Below are 22,333 nucleotides of genomic sequence, written 5' to 3'. Positions count from 1 at the left end.
AAAAGTAGAAACCTGCTTTGAGCATACACACCCTATCCTGGTAGGTCCCTGTGTTAGACACACCCTGGCCAGCAGCTCCGGGTCTACCCTTGCACATTACAAATGAGAAAACGGAGCCCCCTCTGTGCATTCAAGGACACTGAAACAGACTAGGATTGGCCTTACACTGTCCATCTCCAAATCTACTCTTTCAGGACATGACTCTACTACCCACTCTCCCTCTGTGGCTCCTCCTGACTGCTCACTTTAGTTCTCTGGGGTCCCTGTGAAGGTTCAGCCTTTGCTGTACCATCAAAAACTCCGTCGTCTTCTCTCGGTATGTCAGTACATCGGCGGCAGGATCTTCCTTTATGTTCCGTGTGGCAGATCTCCTTCTTGCCGAGTTCCCTCTGACGCAGTGCTCCCAGTCTGCTGGGACAGTCACACTCACACAAACAGCCCTCCCCTCCATGCTTAGCTTTCTCTCACTTAGGCAAAAGCAAAAACTATGTACAAAACAAAGAGCCAGAAAGATGTCTGGGCCAGTGACTGGGTGCATTTGTTTATACTAAAGTATGAATTGTCCTCAGAGATTTTCTCTCAACCCCTCTCCCAATAGTCTGAGGATTCATTACTCACATAGTTTAGTCTCCCTAGAGGACACATATTTTTTGCTTAAAGTTTTTTTTTACTTTAGTCACAATAATTAATAATGTTAATATGAAATTGAATATGATCCATATAAAATACTATATTTAATTACAGAGTCCAAGTTCAAAGTGGAGAAAGACTTTTTGAATGTTTATTTTTTTTTAATAAATTGAAAGAATGGATCTTCAAAGTTTTTTACATTAATTTATCATTAGTGGCATTAGCAGTTGGTGGGAGGTGTTAGTAGTTGGTGTGTGTCCTCAAGTATATGAGCGTTACCTCAGGGGAGGCCGAAGACCAAAACTCATAAGCTGGTTCTTTCCTTCCACTGTGGGTCCTGGGGTTGAACTCAAGTTGTTGAGTGTGCAAGTGTTTTTATTCACAGTGTCATCTCACTAGCTCCCAAAGTAGATCCTAAGCAGTCTACACTCAGAAATAGTTACTAAAAATAACAGCTAAAAATCTATATTGGACCCACAGTTTTCTTAGAGTTTTCTTGATTGGTGCCAGTGCTTGGGATTCCTGAAAGAGGCAGTGGCTACAGATAAGAGCAGCCACCAGCCAATATCCTCATCCATTGAAAACTACAGTGGGGCACTAAAGGATACCAAAGCCCTAGAAGTAAATGAAAGGCAATCATGATGCTGACTCAGTAACAGAATATCTGGTTTTTCACACCATCCACCATGCTGGGGAAGTAGTCAAGGCCTCCTCATGGTAAGTGTAACATCCTAGAAGCAAAAAGTCCAAGAAGATTCCCAAGCTATTGTAATTCTAATTAAAATTTTATGTTCAGCAAGTGGCCTAAGTATACCTCAAGGTTCTTTTTCTTACTACGTGTAAATAAAGATAGGAAATATTTGTTGTGAAAACACAGAATGTTGATCCTAAGTGTTTGTTAGGTTGGAATCGCTTGCTTATGCACTATAGAATGGTGCTCACATTGGTGGGTGATGCTTATAAGACATTTTCTTGGCTTGATAACAACAGTTTGTGCTTCTATAAAAGATTATTACATGTATGGAGATAGATGACAACAGTACTTGCCAATAGTGTTAGTGTGTGTATATGGAAAGGGGGTGGGACAGTGGCTGGAGACGGTGGCTTATAGGTCATGAACATTTATTGCTCTGGCAGAGAGCCAGAGTTTGTTTCCAGCATCACATCTGGCAGTGCACGACTGCCTGCAACTCCAGGTCGAGGCAGCCCAATTCCTGATTTCTTCTACTGGCTTTGGTGGATACCTGTAAATGGCATGCACACACACACACACACACACACACACACACACACACGGACACACGGACACACGGACACACACGTCACACGCATCCACACACAAATAATACAATTTCAGAGAAGAGAGGGATGGTTGGGGCGGGGCTGGAGATGGCATCACTACCAAGATGGTTTTGTTAAGCAAGCGGGTACCATTTGTTGTCAGCTCCTCTACTTTTTAGCTTCACATTCACAACATTCACTCTTGTGGTGTGAGGGTTATAACAAAAGAAGGAAGATTGAGCCACAATTTCCGTTACATACCCCCATCCTCCTCCGACAACCGAAAATTAAGCAGAAGGCTGTATCCCAAATCAAATCTGTATGTATGAGCCCTGGACTTGTGAGCTGAAGCAGTCTGGCATGAAGCTGAGCCAACCGTCCTCAGGGAGGTGTGTTTCTAAACAGCTCAAGTGAGGGCAGAGGGAAGATAAGTCCATGGCCTATCTGTTCGCTGTCTCTCTCTCTCTCTCCTTAGCTTAAAACCAGGAAACTTACATCTTAACCCAGGGACAGTGAAGAGAAAAATACAAGAGACACTTGCAGAGCATAATCTCCGCAGGGTAGAAGAAAACTGAGCGTTCTTTTTCAAATTCCCATCCAGGTGTCTACCGATGCTGGTTTCAGTGAGTCTGGGACATGGCCAAAGTGATGGTTGATGTGCATTCACACCTCCCACAGCTCTTCCCAACAACCTTCACGGTGAAAGCATTAAACTGTTCACTGATTTGCATCACTACCTTAAATCATGTTGGAGTTCAGCACTAGAGACTGAAAATGGGGCAGAGAGATGGCTAGAAAGACCCTTGTCGTCAAGCCTGACAACTTGAGTGCGATCTGTGGCAGTCACTTCAGTCTTACAGCCCTGTCACCAGGCCAGCAAAACACTGAGGTGGTATTGCTCTTGCCTGTGTACTCATTCCTTCTGTTTTTATACAACAAAAGTCAAAAACTCGAGGACCCGAATTTAAACACCCATCTGCTGATTCCAATACTTACAGAAATAAAGTATCCAAACCCTATGATTTAGGATCATATGACCTAACACGTTTTAAAGCTCTTTACTTACTAATACAGTGCAATGCTTCACCCTACCCCCCGAACCCGACCCCCCCCCCCCAATTCTACAAGTAGTAACCACTGCTATCCATGATGGCCATTTGACAGGAAAATGGAAACACTACAATTCAAAACACAAGGCAAAGGAACAGGGTGAAATGCTGGATTTCTCACTCTTTGAAACATTTTCCCCCAGGCTAGTGGGGATGTTGACCTATCACCTTCTTTGCACTGAAAAATAATAAGACCTGTATCGTGCTGGACATGGTGAGAGCCACATATTGTTAGGTTTTAAAAAATAGGCCACAGAATCATATGTAAACAATGATCTAATCTATGTTTTAAATATGTGCTTAAATACACACACAAAAGTCTGGAAAAGTATACTCCAGGGAGTTAGCAATGTTTATCTCTGGGGGTAAATTACAGAGTGACAGTCGGTTTTGATTTATTGCTTCAATGTTTTACAAGCATGTTTTTTTTTTTTTTTTCATTAAAAAAAATCAATAAAAAGCTGTTTGGGAGAGGGAGAGGAAAGTGGAGGGAAGCATCTGCCTTAAGACTGTGAAACAAAGGGCTGTCAATGGCTCAGTGCTTAAACACCTTCTACTATGCTAGTACATCCAAGTTTCCAGAACTGAGCAGGCTGGGTGGAAACGCCAGTTCCGAGACTGTGCAGTGCCCACTGAACACAAGTGAAATAAAGTCTTTTTAAGAAATAGACTGTGAATCTAGAAATCCTGTTGCAGATACAATATTGAAGGAGCAGGTAAAGTTATCAGAACATTTAAACAAGTAGTCTAATTGGTACTGAGACTTTTTCTATAACTATTTAAGAGAAACTGCCAGGGTCCCAGCCAGTTGGACTCCAAAAGCCAGGGGCCTGATTCCCTGGGCACTGACTTTTGTGTATGTTTTTTCATCCATCCAATCATCTACAGAGAGCTTATTGTGTGTAAAAGATTTGATTCCAACACTCAAGAAAACACACATTCTAGCAGGAAAAACAGGGCAGCAATATCTGTGATTGGAATACTGGCCAGATATTTAGAAGGATTATACACAGAGCCAGGCTGCTCTTGGCTAACGTGGTAAAAGAGAAATTTGGTCATCTGGATTTATGACTAAGCCCATAATCTGTCACAGCTTTGGTATAAGTAATTAATTCGGAGCCATCTCAATGGCTCCGTGGGTAAAGGCACTTGCCACTAGGCCTGAGCACCTGTGTTGGAGCCTCTGCACCCACGTGGTAGAAGGAGAGAACAGAGTTCACAAGCCATCCTGTCCCACTCACTACCAATACACACACACACACACAAAGTGAAATTAAAAAAAAAATTATGGAATGAATCAATGTGTCTTATTTCTTCCTTTAAAAGACACTTCAAGAGGAAAAATTCCCGCGTAGATGTTTTAAGCAAGTGACTGAGGTCCTCCTGTAGTTTATGACAGGAAAACCCAGGGGGAACTGGTCACATAGGAACAATTGTTTCCAAAACCTTGTAAAAGGGAGTCTGAGAAACTTTTACCCAGAAGGCTCTCGGATTCAGTGATTCTTTGGTGTGCAGAACCCAGTAAGCTACTTAATGGAGTCAACAGTACTGCCTTTTCTTCTTTAGAAAAGAACTATCCTGTGTGCCTTTTTATTTAAAGGCTGCACATTCTGAGCCTGCCAGTCTGCCCCAGGGCTGGCCTCTTCCTAACCCCGCCTCCAGCTCCAGTGGTATTTCATTTGGGTGCTTCCTTGTTTTCATCCCTTTCTCCCAGCTTGCACGGAGATGGGATTTTGAGGGCACCTCTCTTTTCTCTTTAAAGGAAAAACCAGACTTAAAAACTATGAGACAATCGCCCATGTCGTGCAGTCAACACTTCTGGTGACTTAGGTTAAATTCTTCCCCCGTTATCAATTGTGGAAGTTAGAGCCACAGAAGCCCAGTTTATAGCTTGGCTTCTAAGAAGGGATTTGCGGAGAGAAAGATGCAAAGGGCGTGGCAAGGTTAAAAGGGGGTGGATACCCTAACCTGGGGCTGCTCCCCAGGGCCTCAGCCACACCTCCCTCTCTTGCTCCAGCTGGCCCAGCCCGGCCGCCGCTGCCGGACTCTTATTTTGAAGGGCTGTGAGCTGAAGCCCTGGGAGGCTCACTGAGTCACTGAGCCGCTTGGCGCTATAAAGCAGGGGTACCTGCCCGGCGCAGCCGGAGGAGCCCTCGACACCCACCCTCTTGCTTCACTGGGATCCCAGATCGGCGAGTGCCAGGCAGAGCCGGGAGATTCAAGGTAGGCGTGGGAGTCCTAGCACCGTGGCTGCTGGAAAAAGTTTGAATTAAAGAGCTGACAGTTCAGGGCTGCCAGACAGCCCTTAGGAGTGAGCTGAGACGGGCTTAGGACACGGAGCAGCGGATCGCTCCTCCCTAGAGCCACTCCTTCCCACTAGCGGGATCTTAGTTCTGACCCCTGGAAATTGAGCTCCAGATGAGACTTTTCTGTCTTTTATACCCGCCTGGGACTGGAGACGATGCTTTGGCACCCAGGAGGAGCCCTCCTGCTTCTCCGGCTTCCCTGACACCATCCCCCTCTTAAAGGAGGCACCACTCAGAATGGGCAGAGTTAGAGGGGCTGCCAGAGACTCGGGAGTGGGAGGTGGGGGTGGGGGTGGGGGTGGGGGTAGGGGATGACCTCATCCTCTGGCCGTAGGTTTTGGTCTTGGAGGAGGGGTCCACACCTCCCAAGCCCCTCCCCTCCGGGGATCTCTCTCTCTCTCTCTCTCTCTCTCTCTCTCTCTCTCTCTCTCTCTCTCTCTCTCTCTCTCTCTCTGTGTGTGTGTGTGTGTGTGGTCTCTGCGTGTCTCTTTCTGTGTGTATATGTCTCCTCTTTCTCTCCCCCCCCCCCCCTTCTTTCTCCTTCCTCTCCTTTTCCCCTCTCATGCTACGTGTGCACACACACACCATGGCCACATTCCACACAGAACTGGAGGACTTGTGATGTGATGCGGATTTCCCACACCTAGTAAGTGAGACTTTCAAGCTAGCTAGTGAGCGGCTCCGCTTCTGTCGTCCCCCTGGTCTGTCTATGCTGTGTGAGGTTAGCTGCACCAGATTCTGTGAAGCGCTGGACTCCTCTCCTCTTGTATGATGTGTGTAGAAACCTAGAGCTCCAGGTCCTGAGAGAGAGGCCGGCCAAAGTCGGTGGGGGTTGGCTTCCCCGCCCTTTGCCCTATTTAACACTTCTGTGGCTCTGTCTGGAATGATGAGTTGTCCAGACTCCAGAAGGCCTGTCCCACTGAGCTGCAGGATTGAGACTTTTTTCCTCTGTCTCTGGTAACTGACTAAAAAGGGTTAGGTCTCTTTGGACAAACTCAACTTTCTGCTCTGTTCATCTGGGTCTTGTAATAGTTGCAGGACTGGACAAGCCAAACCCACACTGACTGACTGTCTTTAGGAGAAACTCAGGGTGAATGTATATTCCTCAGACCCCGGGGTCTGCAAGTATATAGTTACAGATAAGCTGAAGAAAGGCAGAGAGACCAGACCCCGGCATCAGAGGCAGGATTAAGAAACAGTAATGCTTTCCTGAAGAAACATCCTTTCCAGATTAGGAGCTGGTCCCACCATCTGGCCATGGGGATATTTTCTAGTTTACCCTTGAACTATCGTCTCTGGAGATAAGTATATAGTTGTGCCCAGCTGCTGGGTTCCTTCTGTGGGGTACCAGCAGACAAGCATGTCTTCCTCCAGACCTCTTCATATGCCCTACCAAAAGATTTTATTTTATTATTTATTTTCCTCTTCAAGATTTAGAGGGCTTGGCTTTAGTGGCTAAAGTCTGAGAATATCTTTCCATAGGTGGTTAATGTTGGTCGGTATAGAAGAAGGTATGAAAAAAATGTACTCCTGAACTTCTTGGTCACTGTAAAATTTAAGTTAGAGAGACAGCTAAGTGACTTGCCACCCTTGGGCAAAGAAGCCCATAAGAGGACACAAGAGCTAGAAAAATAGATTTTTCAACTAATTCCTAAGCCTCACTCTTTTTGTGATGCTCCACCATGTATCTATAGATACATATATAATTATAATGTAGTGTATATTATTGACTTTAGTACAGAGAGTAGAGTAGGTTACCCAATTGGTAACAAAACATACAGGCATTCTATCCCTTCTCTTCAGCTCTGTGAAAGCCCGAGATGCTGAGGAAAGAGCCTGGGTGGGTGGGTAGAATAATGTAGCTTTATTTTCTGTGATTGTTGAAAGCCATGAAATTCCGGTAGCTGGCGTGGGTCATTAGCTCACCTGCTTTGCATGATGTAATAGCTACCTGGCCCTGTAAGAACCCTTAGACAATGGATAGATGTCCTACTTAGAGGAACACTGGGGTTGCCGCAGAATGCCTTAGGGACTACATACAGTTTCCAGTTGATCTTTAAAGCTTTAAACATGGCCCAATAAAGACAATGACACTGTGACTATACTGCACTGGGGTCAGGTTTCAAATGTTTATTGTGCTGTCTTCTTATACCTAAACCTGGCGTTTTAAAAACTTTGTTCATTGGCTGTATTACTACTTTTCAAGGTTGTAGTCTTCCCCCCCCCACCTCCCCCCTAATATAGTAGCTTCCCCAGATTACAATAAACCTTTGTCTACAATAGAAACAAATTTCTGGAAATTATCAGAGTCCATCCCACTTAAAGTAGCAAAGTTATTAGGAATTTCACCAAACAGTTATTGATTATCTAAAAAGTTAATCCTTGCCGTCTCTCCAAATTTCTTCCACTGTCCTGGCAAACCATAAAGCTGTGTATAACACTGTCACCTCTTCAGGGTGTATACTCTCATTAAGATTTTTGTATCAAAATTTATTTGACTTTTTCAACACTTGTTTCAAAAGGTCCTGTAAATATTGGGTGACCAAAGTTCACTATACCTCACAAGTTGCATGCTATCTAGTATCTTGCTAAGCACCCTTTCATCTTCAAATGGTGGAGGAAGCCACAAAACACACACACACACACACACACACCTTACAAAAACAACGCTACTTAACAGAGTGTCAAATGCTTTTTTGAAAGTGCACTCCGGTAAATCCACTCTCCTTTGCAACTTCTAAAGATTTATTCCAAGGAGTGTGTGTGTGTGTGTGTGTGTATGTATATAAAGAATTAGCAATAGTTTCATCCAAAGAGATTGAGCAGATAAAAAGCAATGGGCCTTTGTTACAGAGAAGGCGTGGGGGGAGACTGAATAATGAAGGCTAATATCAGGGAGGGAGAAGCACTATGAAGGAGTTGTCTACCTCCTGCACGGACTCTTCAGCACAGATTTTTTCCTGAGCTGACTTGCTGGCTATATCTTTAGGGTTAACCATGATTGGTAACATGAGCCATCCCAGGTAGGTGAGCAGCTCAGTGCTTGTATACTTTGGATCATGACTACAAGGAAACAAACTGAAAACAGAGGGTGGTTAGCTAGTGTCAGGTCGAGACTCCCCACTCAGTGCATTTCAGACCAACCTCCTAAGCATCATCGCCACAATGGCAGCTGAAACTGGTGATTTTCACAGCAGACTCTTGGAAGGCACACTGCCTTATTGGATGGAAGTGATTTCCTCCCAAGGGAAACACAGCCATTGGCAGACAAGGTGCGTCAGCCAGAAGAAATGAGCAGTGACTATTTTTTCGGCTTCTGTTGGCAGAAACCTTGCTGCTGCTGCTGCTGCTGCTGCTATTTCTTCTTCTTCTTCTTCTTCTTCTTCTTCTTCTTCTTCTTCTTCTTCTTCTTCTTCTTCTTCTTCTTCTTCTTCTTCCTCTTCCTCCTCCTCCTCCTCCTCCTCCTCCTCCTCCTCCTCCTCCTCCTCCTCCTCCTCCTCCTCCTCCTCCTCTCCTCCTCCTCTTCCTCTTCTTCCTCTTTCTCCTCCTTCTTCTTTTCTTTCTTTTTCATCTTCCTTTTCCTCCTCTTCATCTTCTTTTTTAAGAAAGAAGTGTTAAATAGACTTTCAGAAGATACACAAAGCCAAGTGAAAGGAATAAAAGCTGGAGTTTCACCAGGAAGAGAGAGAAGAAAAAAACCTGATCTTTGTTTAAAAAAAAAAAACAAAAAACAAACAAACAAAAAAAACAGAACAATCACTGGACTGGGGAAGTGGCTCCTTTGGTAAAGTTCTCACCCAGAAAGCATGAGGATTTGTGGTTCAACTCAGAACCCACATTTGCAACCCCAGAGCTGAGGATGCAGAAACCAGCAGGCCCATCAGCCTTGGCAAGTTCAAGTGAGAGATCCTGTCTTAGAAAAAAAGATGGATGGATGCTAACTGAAGAACAACTCCTGAGCCCTGAGTTGGCTTCACATACACACAGAGACAAGCACAGACCTGTATACAAGTGTGCTTTCATATGTATACACATAATACAAGCACGTGCCTGTACACACACACACCACACACACACACCCTCCCCACCTCTCCAAAGAACTTCTAGGCCTTTAAATTGCTGAGGCTATATCCTTTCCCTTTGAGGTATATTGCATACAGTGGTTAGACTCCCAGGCTAGCCCAGCATTGCTGGTGACGAAAGTCTGCATTATATTAATAGAGCCATAGGGCCAGGTCACTATATATAACATAGTTGTTACAAGAGAAAAAGTACTCAGTTCCAACTTGAACACTTTAGAGTTTTTAGTCCCAAAAATAATGGCAAAAGGGACCCTCATTTTGTTTTTCCATTTAAGCCCTGGAGGAAATGGAAAGTACAGAGATGGATTTTTCTTTCAGCCTCCCCTTCTGCTAACAGAGGCTCCACCCTGGATCCACAGAGCTACGGGGAAAGGAATCCTGGCAGGAGCTAGCTTTGTAGCAGCAGAGAGTCGGAGCAGAGTAAAAGAGGGCAGCAGTGATGAAGAAGAAGGGAAAGCTAACTGCCCATCATCCATGGCACTGCTGGAATGAGTTAGCCATGTGAGCTACTGACAGACTGGCCCTGTTTCCTTACTAAACAAGAGGCTTGCTGTAGGACACAAACCTGGGCATTCACATGGTTTAGTTGTATGTTTAGGAGTTTTTAAACCAGGATTTGAAATGGAATCTGATCTAAAGGAAAGAAAGACTATACATGGGTGCCTTTTTCTTCACATCCTCCTCTTCCTCCCCCTCTTCCTCTTCCTCCTACCCTTCTGTTTCCTCCTCCTCCCCCTCCTTATCAATCTGCTGTATTCCTAAACTAGTGCCAGTTTGGATTTGCAGTTGAACAAACAAGTAAATTTTATATATATATATATATATATATATATATATATATATATGTGTGTGTATGTGTGTGTGTGTATGTGTGTGTGTGTGTGTGTGTGTGTGTGTGTCAGAAAATGTGCTAACATATTTATTCTTTTATATTATTCAGTCCCCATCATAATCCCATGTGCTCTGTACTTGGAACACTCGCATCTCAAAACTGATGGAAGGGTGATTTGGAGATGGCTAGTCATTTCCCCAGGAGTCACCCAAATCAGAAAGGGCAGTGCTAGGCCTTCGCAAATCAGCAGATATTATTGAGTAAGTTCTGTGTCCCAGGCGCTATGGGAAAAAGTCAAGGCTCTAAATGGAAAATATGCAAACCTCCCTGTCCTTTTAGAGCTTAAGTTCCAGGGGTGACTGACAAACAGTAACCACCCTACACTTCAGATGGACTTGCACACAGCAGGAAAAGCAGTGCTGTGGAAGAGGCTTAGGAATGTCAGTATGGGGTGGGATTCAGTGAGTCAGAAAACACAGACCTCCTAGTGGTTCTGACCAACAGCGTCCAGATTAGTTAGATAGGATTGTCTCTCCCAGCAAACTGTTTTGTACCTATCAATGTTTGATTGTAGGCTGTCTCCATCAGTCACTCCCAGTCCTCCAGCAAGGGCCAGGAAGTACCCAAAACAACTCACAAAGAGCTTGACCTTTGTCCAAAGGTCAGGAGAGATGGGAATAGCTGGGGGGTGGGTGGGGGGAGGAACATCCTGAAGAAGGTGGGGACCTTATGTGTGCAGCAATAGGTTGGAGCCAGCCTTAGCATAAAGGGGAAAAAAAAAAAAAAGTTCTGTGGGGCTAGAAAGAAGGCTGAGTCCTAAGGCAGTGGTTTAGGAGTGGGTAGGAGCCGGGGAGAGAGCTTGTGGGAGTTCTCTCTGTTTCTGCTTTCTTTGTGAAATGGAGAACTCACTGGTCCGCTGAGAGTGGGTTGAGGAGGGAGTGTAAGTAGCAGAATGAGTAGAAGGATATGTGGTAGTCACCTGAGAAAAAGAGGAAGTCTGCCTGTCAGTGGTGATATGTACACTCCGGCCACCCCAAGTTCAGAGTCTTTGTCTTAATGTATGATATATTGGAGCTCAGAATTCTGTCGTAAGTTCTCTTGAGGAGAGAACTTGTCTGTATGTGCCACTTGCTTAGAGTGGAGCCCTGCAGGTAACATGTATCTATCTAGTGTTTGTGAGTGATGTCTCTAAGAAACCTCCTATACATTTGTCCAGAAATTTTAGGGCAGGGTTGTATGAGCCTTTAATCCCTGCACTGGAGAGGCAAATATCTGAGTTCTAGGCGAGCCTGGTCTATATAGTGAGTTCCAGGCCAGCCAGGGCTACACAGTGAGATCCTGTCTGAAAAACAAAAACAGATTTTTTTTTTTTTTTTGCATTGTTCTGTCTTAAGTACTTATTGTCCCCATCTCGTCTTGGGTACCAGGATTCTCTGTTGCTAGCTATCTCCCTGTGGCTGAGGATTGAGAAGATTTGTTTTGTTTGTTTTTAGACAGGGTCTTCATTTGTCCAGTCAGGCCTCAAACTCCCAGACTCAAATGATCCTTTTGCCCCAACAAGCTGAGACTACGTGAGAAGCACCGAGCCAGCTCCTGTGACTGAGTTCTCACTTGTTTGTTGAGTTGTTTTGTATTCTGGGGTGGCTAGACCAAACCTCATTCCATCCTTCTTGTCCATGCCTTTGTTAAGGTCAGCAAAGATGCCTTCTACTTGAATCACTTCTTGTTAGCCAGTGCGGCACAACATACATGGTCCTCTGGGAAACCAGGAAACCAAGGGGACTTCTTAGAATGAGCCAGGAAATACATAGCAGGTTATCTCAACTAGCTCAGAAACAAAGGAATTGGTTGCAGGAGATGAATGTCCAGGATAGTTAAAATGGGGAGTAGGGAAATGGCTCAGGCAGCGAAGTGCTTGCCACTACAAAGATCAACCTTTGGAGCCCAGCACCCACTTAAAAGATCCCCAGAGCTCACTTGCAGCTAGCCTTCCTGAATAGGTGAGCTCCAGGTAGAAAATGACTGAGAAAGACACTTTAATCGTCTTCTGGCCTTCATAGAACATGAACACACACACACACATATGTATACACACACATACACATACACACACACACACACACACACACACACACACACACACACGCAAACATACACATATACACAGACAGACAGACAGGCCAATGGATCGACAGACAGCTGCCTACACCAGGACAGACTCTCTTGGGGTGGTCTTATTTAGAGGACAAATACTCATGCATCAGGGTTAATCCAAAGCTTTGCTGAGCACTGAGTGAATGGAGCTGCCTTTCACAAAGTTGTGGACAGGGAGAGGGAATCTGGAGAAAAAAAAATTAAAAAAAATAGGCAAATGTAATTTTAAACATCCTGTATAGAGACTATTTATTGTATATCTGAAACTGAGATCCGCCTGGGGGGACAGTGACTTGGAAATCATCACCACAGGTATAACTAAGTCCTTGGGGAAAAAAAGCATGACTTTGCACCCAGAGAGCATTAGGCGAGAAAACTGAGCTCTGTGTCAGAAGACTGAGTAATGCTGACCACACTCAATTGACTAAACCGGCCAATAGTCTGCCAAACCTGCCCAGTGATGGCACATTGAAGGAAAGCATATTGCCAGGCAAACCACAAAGGAATTGCTTGAAAACTGGACTGAGAAAAAAGTTGTGGCTGTTTTTGGTAAGGTCTTTTTCTACTTGTCTTCATAACTAAAAATGGATGTATTTGTATGGAAGGTGGCATGTGGATCTTACAAAAGATTTATTTTGGGTTCGTATTAAGAGACAAAATGAATCCACATGTACAATAGCACTCTGCTCACACCACGCCATTTTGTTATGTAACATAGGAGGTTCCTGAGAACATACTGTCCACCCACCCCAGAAACGATAAATCTGTCCAGGAAAGTGACTACAAGACACTCAGGGACAGGGCATAAAGAATTGGACTTTGCTTTTGCAAGGAGAAGCTTTTGTTTCCAAGAAAGAGTGGTATATAAAACTTTGAAAATCTCTTTGAAGGGCAGAAAAAAGATCCAGGGATAAGAGGGCAGAGATCCAAGCCCATGCATTCCTTGGTCCCTGTTTATATACAACCAGCAGTCGTTGTCAGTTTGCAAACACAGAGAGTTATACCATGCGGTGTCAGTTCATCTTCTCCCTTTGCAGGACTATCCACTAGTGTGTGCTTTGTGCCCTCTGAAACCACTCAACTTGTGAGGTTTCCAGACCTTTGCCAGGGTTTATTCTTTGCCTTGGGACACAAAACAAATGTCACGATGGCTCCCTTTAAAAAGTTATTTGTTATTTTGGATTAAATGGCTTTAGGGGCTGAAGAGATGGCTCAGCATTTATGAGTGCTGGTCTTGCAGAAGAAGATCCGAGTTGAGTTCCCAGCACCCACATCGGGTGGCTCACAACTGCCTGTAACTTGAGCTCTGGGGTGGGGTGGGGAATCTCATATCCTTGGGCATCTGTATCTACGTGGCATACATTCACACAGAAACACATGCATACTCAAAATTTAAGAATAAAGTAATCCCTTAAAATTTTTTTTTTTTCCAAAACCTAAATATAGACTCATTGGAAGTATGTGAAGTTTGGGTTGTACTATGCGTAAAGGCCAAGTTATCATCCACTTAAAAACACTGGGACATTTGCCACTTCCCAGTAGGGAAGCTGAGTAGAAGAGGCGTTCTTTTCACGGCTATACAGATTTTTTTTCTTTATATTAAATAGTGATTCTCCCAAGCTGTATCTACCATAGGACTAGGAACTCGACAGCCTACGGTGAGCTTTGCTTTCCTGATCTCTAGGGATCCTCCAAGATGCTTGGTGACGTTACCCCTTGGAAAGAGCAATGGCGGAAGTTTCTAGAAACGTTAGCTCAGCTGTCAATTTGTCAAAGTCGAACCAAGAGCAGCCATTACAAACTCGGGGACATTTTGAAGGCTAAGTGCTAAGTGTCAAGAACCCAGAGAGCAGTTTCCTTGGGAGAGAAGTTCTGAAGGAAGAGTTGAGTTGGGTGGTTGAAGACAGGCTGACAGTTTCTGTACCTTGGTCACCTGTGCTGGGACAGCTGAGAAAGACATGGACCAGGCAGTGGTGTTGAGTAGAGATGGCGGTCACGAAGCTGGCACTGTCTGGCAACTGTGTCTATCCTGTGGTTCTTTTTAGTGTCTGTAGCTCCCAGGCAAGTTGGGCGTGGCTTCTACCGCTCATCCTGGAGCTCAGTTTTCTTCCTATGAGTCTCATTTAATTCTTTATTTTAAGTCTGTCCACTTAGAAAACCAAATCTGAAAATGAAAGAGAAAGAGAGATTCACTTTGGAGTTCTCAAATATTTGCTCAGTGTAACTGTGGCTCCCGCCTTTGATTTTATTGTAGAGTCCTTCTTCAATCTGTAATTAGGAGACATTTCAAAGTACACGGAGATGTACTTGGTTTCATATCCTGTGTCGTTCAACCATTATTGTTTTAGTGGGTGTGAAGTAAACAAAGTAATTAAATAGCACCCATAGAATGGTACTTCTATATCCTTAGTCATCTGAGGGATTAACAAGGTGCACAGTAAAGTATGTCTTCAAAGTCTGACCCTACTTGGGCTGTGCTGTGGGATTGATTATAGCATCCCTTCTTCAGAGCTCACTAGGAGAACAAATAATTTCACTTTCTCTGGTAAGAAGGCACTGATGACTTGATAGCACTCAGCAGTCTGGTTAAAGGTTAAAGCCTTAAAAGACCACAGAATCTAAATATCTGGGTCACCTTCTGGCATGGTGAAAAGACACCTGGCGTTTTCCTTGGGCTCCTATGGATCTGCATCTTTGTCTGCAGGTTTCAGGCTATCAATGCAGAAGATTTAAACACTGGGCAATGGCTTGCAGCCTACACCTTATTTTCTGAACTAGCTGAGGAAGCGGCTCCATCTCAGCCTCATTCTCTGCCGATAGACTCTAGATCCTAGCTAAGTCATCCACATCCAGCTGTGTATTCCCAGACTCCCCAGATTGCCTCTGGGTCTTTGCTTCTTCTCTTAAAATAGAGAGATGAGCACAGCACATGGAAGGGGGACCTTGAGGGCGTTCCCAGCCAGTTCTGACTCTGATCTCCTTCCAGTTTCTCATGCTCTCAGGGAGTTTCGGGTTAAAACATTTAAGAAGTTGATGATTCTGTGGGATTTCTCGAGTCTTGGAGTAATTAATACGAATCCCAGACTTCTCTTGTTCAAATTATAAGCCCGTGCATAATCAGTCAAGCTATATTAGAAATGAAAGCTTCTCAAAACCCCCAAGTGCCTATTACCCTCCAGCAAATGATGACAGAGATGGTCCAACCGATGTGAAGTTGAATAAATAGCATAGCATACATAGACTGGGGAAGCATTACCATGTCACCTAACCTGATTAGCTGGAAAGCATGATTAGGATGGTTTTGCCATATTTGGATATACTATAATTCAAGAAATATGACATGATCAGGGAATAAGGGCAATCTTTGAGCCAAGGTCACAGGAAAAAGTTTGCTTTGCAAAACTAAAACCATTTCATAAAAGCAGTTTCATACAACACTATGCTTAGGGGTTTCTCTTCCCTCTTTAGTTTGGGTTATGGGAACTTGACATTTTTTTTTCCCAAATGTGTAAAATTTATACTCCATTTCCCTTGATCTCAATCAGATAGCTGTTAGACCTTAGGGTGAACAGATTTTTGAGGCCGGGCAATATTCTGCTCACACAATGCCTCTATTCCATAGGTACTGGCGCTGCACAAAACTCCTGCCATTGTGTGGTCATTTGAACTTTAGGAGATACATTTGCTGTTTTAATGGGGATGGAGGTTCATCACATGAACTTCAGGCCCTCCATATTAGGCTTTTTGGATCACATGAGGTATTTGGGGGATGGAGGGACCAATTGAATGCAGAGGCCTCTTTAGGGCAAGCAGAGTCAGGAATTCAGTCAGGTGAAGCCATCCAAGACTAGCAAGCCCAAGCAGGAAAATCTGGCAGCACTGTGCCCATACCAAACCACCTGAGCCATTTCCTGGGCCGAAAACAATATTGCGGAAATTACTTCCCTGCCAAATTTACCACACCTTGCCAAAAGCTTGGTACCTTCATGTTGCCTCAAGAGTCATCACAGCTGTTCAGCCCATCTTCCAAGAAGCCTTGTGAAGGACAACAAGGAGTGGTCATGTCTCTCCTTGAACAGTTAAGTAGAGAATGCAGTCCTCTTCCTTGCTGCTCAAAAGGATGCTTCTGCCCCACACAGCACACGGTGAATTATCACCTGGCACAAAGCAGTGTGTGAGGCTGTGCAAATCACACACAGAGTTTGTCTCTTGCTTCATTCTCTTGTGTTTAAACTAAGATTAAATAATTAAGCACCATGATTAAAATAGGCTCAGAAATAAAGGCTGCACTTGACTAATCTTTGTCCACTCAGGTCGAACATTTTGCACTGTTTATCCCTTAGATGTTAAGGATGCTGCTAACTTTGGTGTTATGTACACTCTGTTAATTTTTATACAGCCTCCTGAAATCTTTGTTTATTCTGCTAAATAGATATGTGTGTGTTTAGAGGAGACACTGGGCCTACAGTTTGTTAAAGTTTCTTGTTTTCAGAATAATCCCAAGACTCACCATATTCCAGTCTTTCGAAATCCATATACCCTCAGTGAGCAAGATCCCGTGGTTTCTGGTAGTATTTTCTAGTCAGAGTAACTAAGACTAACTAGATAGATTATCATGAAAAGAAAAGTTGTGTAACAGGAAGTTAGAGTACTGTGACAAGCCCATAGCACCACCTCCCTGCCAACTTCTTCACAGGTAAAGATGAATTCCAAACCTTGAAACATTATGGTATGACATACTCGAATATTTCTAGTGCTTTACAAAGCTAGGAAATAAAGCCAGTGTCTGATTGACTACCAAGCATGTATCCAGTGCTTTTCAGCCAGGACCTGAAGGAGTAAAATTTGACTGGAGCCTCTTAAGGAGGGGCAGAGCCCTGGAGCAGAAGGAAGTGACTACCTATGACCAACATTTTCAGCCTCAGGGATCCAGAGGCTTCTGGAGAGAACTGAGAGCCAATCACAGAGAAGTTTGGTAGAAGGCTGAGGCTGGGTGGAGCAAGGAGGCCCAGTTTCCTGGAGTGGTGGGAGGGTTGTGTGCCTGCGGGTGGAGGACTTGTCGGAAGGTCTTGGATGGAGAGGACCCAGAGCAGAGGGAAATGTGAAGATTCTGCTGCTACACTCGGTGTCCTAAGACCATGAAAATGAGAGTTTCCCCTCCCACAAAGAGATACAGTAAAAACCGGTGAAAGGATTTCCTGTCTCTCTCATGAGCAAGCTCACTGGATGCTTTAACGAGGAAGTGAGGGCCTCCTCATTCTTCCTGCCTTTTTCATAACTTCCATCTTTTTTGTAACTTCATCTGGTATGATGTCCTGTTCGACAGGTGTGGCGAATGTAAAGAATCTCCAAAATCACAAAAAACAAAAAAACATTTTAGAAGAAAGCTTTATGCTACTAAAGAATCCCATCATATGGAGAGCTTGGTTGATCAGGACCAATGAGTCACAGGAAGGAGAGCCGATGTTTTAAAATATTAAGGTAGTGCAGGTTGTGTCCAGTGAATCTTTGTCTGTTTCTGTACTATTGACAAATGCCATTGTTAGGATTTAATGAAAATCTCATGTGCACCAGAGATTTCTGATTAACATAGTCTATATAGCTTCCTCTCTTATACCTTGGAACAGAACACAGTTGTTTCTCTGATAGGAAATTACATACCAGTGCTGTGAGTAGAACTCTTAAAACACACCATTCGGCTGGGAGCATAGCCCAAGAGAACACTTGTCTAGAATGTTCCAGGTATTGAGTTTGATCAGATGCCTGTGTGTGCATGTGTGAGCGTTGTGTCACAACCAGGGAATAAAAGTCTTCATTTTTATGGTACATCCTCTCAAAACTGGCCATCTCTAGGCGATAATTAGCATAACCCACCTTTTCCTTCTCACCAACAAAACTCACAACCTTATGTATATTTCATTATTAGCTTTCACGTTTGTTCCATCCTCTACCCACTACACAATGCACAGTGTCTCCACCCTTAGAGACAAGCCCTAGGGCAGAAAACACACTAGAGGCATTGTGCAAATGCACCTAGTACAGTACAGGCCAAGGCTCCAGTTTGCCTGCCGTTCTCTCAGGTTCGCTTTTATGACTTGGATCAGTAAGAGCCAGCTCTGTCCTTTGGTAATATTATTCAAGCATCTCAGGCATCTTGTGATTATTATAAACACAAGCCGTCAGCGTCAAAACTAGCAACATGTGATCAACCAAGAATTCCATTGTGAGAAAGACATGGATTTACTTTTGTAGTTGCCTTACGTAAATCTTAGACTCCTTGTATGTACAGGAGAATATGCCCACTGCATAATGAGCTGGTAATTCTGAGGAGCTTCATCCATGGGGAAGCTGGCAGCTCAGCCCTTAGAGGTGACCCTTTTAAAGAGCCTATTGTGACAGAAAGACTTCTTATAGTAATTGTGGGGACTGGGTCTCATTTGAGATCATATAGACTTCTGCTCAGATGGAAGCTGTGATGCTCTTCTACCTGCGAGATCATCTCCGAGAATTAATAGCACATTCTGAACGCTGTGACTCGCAAAGTGTAGCTGTGATCTCCACAGTGACACCTCAGCAGTACCATTTTAGGGAGGTATAGCCGCTTGCATCCAGTGTCTTCCCCAACTGGTACCCAGTATGTCTGTGTCTTACCTGTATATTCATTTCTTATCCATACTGAAAACAAGCAGTATTTTCAAAAATAGTATCATAATAAAATATTAACTTGATTTTTTTTTTTTGAGACCAGGTCTCTCTGTATAGTAGTACTGATGTAGACCAGGCTGCCCTTGAAGGCACAGAGATCTGCCTGCCTCTTCCTCCCAATTTGACCATATTAAGGCAAGTATTTGCTAGAATGGAAGCTCTACATAAATGATCTCTCTCTCTCTCTCTCTCTCTCTCTCTCTCTCTCTCTGTGAATCTTTGTGTGTGTGTGCCTGTATGTGTGTGCATGTGTGTGTGTGTGTGTGTCCATCCATTCAGAGGACAACTTATGGGAGTTGGTTCTCTCTAGCATGTAGGTAGGCATAGAAGTCAGAAGGTAGGCAGGCATGGAGTCAGGTGACTTTACCTGATAAGTCTTGCTGACCCTTAAACATTAAGAGTTTGAGGGTCTTACAGTGTTGCTCAGATCATCCCCAGGTTCCTAGGTCCCGCCTGCCTTAGCCTCTGAGTCGTGGGGACCACAGGCTTCCACCACGGCACCTGGTTTAAACCTTAACAGAGTTGAAAACGCAGTTGGAAATGAGCCTGAAGATCTCATTTTTTTCCCCTCTCTTTTCAGATAAAAATGTGGTATGTACTGTGTCTCTATGGAAATTTGGATTTACGCACTAAAATTTTATATTTATGTGCCTTTTGACCAACAGTTTTATTTTTATGTTCCCCCCACCACACACACACACAGAAAGCTAAAGGACATAAGTGGTGGGGTGCTTCTTTCTCACACTCTTTACATCAGCCATCACTGGAAAGAAGGCACTAGCTAAAAGAAACAAGTCCATGGGAGAATGAGTAGGAGCTTGACCCAGTTTTTGTGAATAAACAAAACCCAACCTTAAAAGCGCCTGTGCTACATGTATTTATATTTGTAAAACAAAATTTCTGGAAAAAAAAATAGTTCTAAAATATTAACAGTTTTCCCTGGGAAGTGGGACTGTGTAAAAGACTGGTAATTCTAGGAAAGAATTTTTGTTTTTGCAGTTGAATTTCCAATACTGAGGATTTTATTTATTCATGTTGAAAAATATCAGGAAGGGAACTAGAGAAATGGCTCGGTGGTTATGAGTGTTTGCTGCTCTTCTAGAGAGCCTGAGGCTAGTTCCCAGCACCATATACTCATTCACAACTTCATCCAACACCAGCACCAGAGGATCTGATGCTGTGACCCGGCTTCCATGGATACCTATACACATGCCACATACCCATTGTACACGCACATGCGCGAGTGTGCGCGCGCACACACACATAAATCTTTTATTTTTCAAAGGAAAACTGTCAGAAAGAAACTAAATTCCGGGAATATTTAATTAACAGAAGGGAGTTTGATCCTATACTTCCCAGTCAGTGTTATTCAGGATGGTTCTCTCTTGTTTTGTTCTCAAGGCAAAGGCTCACTATGTAACCCTAGCTGACCTGGAGCTTGCTATGTAGAGCAAGTTAGCCTAGAAGTCCCAGATCTACCTGCCTCTGCTTCCTGAGTGCTAGAATTGAAGAAGGAGCCAACACATATAGCTCGGGATTATTGCTCACTTTGCTACACCAGTGCCTCAGGATCTCAAAGCTTTAATTTAGCCTGAATATTCATTTTACTTGTAAAGAAACCGAGTTGAGAGGAACAAGAGCCTGTGAAGCAAACCTTTGGGAGATGACCAAGAATCCGGTAGTTTCTCCCCACACAGTCTCTAAGATCATTTCTGTGCAAGGAGCCAGCTACTCTGACTGGTATTAGGTCCTGTGCTTGAGTGTTGTGGAGAAACTGTACGAACCAAACACACTGATCTGGGTTGTCAACAGCTGGAAACGAGGGGTTACTGTCAAGAGCTATTAGGCACAGCCTTGTGACCCAGCCAAAAAAGAAAGAAAGAAAGAAAGAAAGAAAGAAAGAAAGAAAGAAAGAAAGGGCATAGAAGTTTAGGCATAGACTAGCTTTCCAATAGCGTTTAGACACCACTGATGCAAAAATCATTTGAGGAAAATGAGAGGCCGCGCAGCATGTAAAAGGAGAAAACACCAAAAGCAGGAAGTCAGGATGTGACGGTTCGCCAAATCTCCAATCATGCTAGCTGGAATTCTGCAGCTAAGCATTGGTAGAATTTAGACCTTGAATCTGGAATGTACTTTGAGGCTGTACCTTAAACAGTAGAAAGGAAAGGCTTGGACTAGCAAGACATATCTCATATCAAATAATTAATAAATGGTAGCCTTTTGCAACTGAAGAGCAGATTCGGCTTTCTGGGTAGATTTGTCTTCACACCCCACCAGGATCAAAAAATACCCAGAGCTCTTATTTCAGAAAGAAATCGATAATTCAAGATATACACTGTCTGTGCTACTTCTTATAATTAGTGTGTAAGTTCAAGCAGACACAAAGGAACGTAGCTTAAAATGTTTGTGAAGAGCATTAAATGTCATTAATGGAGCTCGGAAGAAGTTATATGGCAACTTTTCCTGGAGGGTGTGAGAATTTTTAGTGATTCTGTTGTTACCAAGAGGTTACCTCACATCTGAACGTAAATGAGCCCTTGCTCCACTGGACATTCCCGAAACATAGTCCACATTCCAACTGGGTGCAATAGTTGACTTTTATCTGAGCTTTCCTTGGCAAGCGATAACATCAGAGGAAGAGATAAAACTGCCCCTTGGAGAACTGGGCTGTACCGGGCTCCAGACCGCTACATGCCCATTGTGTAACCGACAGCTTTCAGATTCAAGCCTGTGTCTGCTGCTTGGGGGTGTTAGCTATCAGCTTACATTAAAGATGCAGGAGCAGATTTTCTTCTTTATTTCAACTCCAGCTGCAGGAGGTCCTCTGTACAATGCCCTGGCTGACTTAGTTATGGAATAAGACAGGGAGTATGAAAAAAGAGAGTACATATTTTGGCATGTCGCAGTTTCCAGTGAGTGTGTGTTTTCTGTGTATGTATGTAAATGCCATACAGAGGACAGAGGTTATGATTGCCTTTTGTTTTTTTTTTTTTTTTTTTCTCTGCAACTTTCTACCATATTTTTAAAGACAGGCTTTCTCATTGCATCTGGAGATTACTAATTGACTAGACTGACTGGCTAATGAATCCCCTAGATCCTCCTGTCTCCATCTCCCCGTGCATGCTGCTACGTCCATGCCTAGGTTCTGGGTGATCAAAATGAAACCTTAATGCTTACACAGCAAGCACTTTACCCAGCAAGCCATCACCCCACCCCTAACATGTGACAGTT

The 22,333-nt window shown here is 43.8% G+C and overlaps 1 protein-coding gene across 6 annotated transcripts in view; it reads left to right on the top strand.

The window, feature by feature from the left end:
• Positions 1 to 22,333, top strand: part of Palld (palladin, cytoskeletal associated protein) — a 386,960-nt gene that overhangs the window by 298,874 nt on the left and 65,753 nt on the right. Inside the window, exon 1 of one of the 6 annotated variants that reach the window (XM_076914191.1) lies at positions 5,066 to 5,243. The exons of 4 other annotated variants lie outside the window; for them this stretch is intronic. The gene's annotated coding sequence lies outside the window, so the exon portion shown is untranslated. Of the gene's footprint in view, positions 1 to 5,065; positions 5,244 to 22,333 lie in introns of those variants that run through there. One more of the 6 variants, XM_034520105.2, reaches the window with a different exon arrangement.

This window comes from Arvicanthis niloticus, chromosome 16, assembly GCF_011762505.2.
Source record: "Arvicanthis niloticus isolate mArvNil1 chromosome 16, mArvNil1.pat.X, whole genome shotgun sequence".
Taxonomy (NCBI): domain Eukaryota; kingdom Metazoa; phylum Chordata; class Mammalia; order Rodentia; family Muridae; genus Arvicanthis; species Arvicanthis niloticus.
This window is presented reverse-complemented; position numbering and strand designations above follow the sequence as displayed.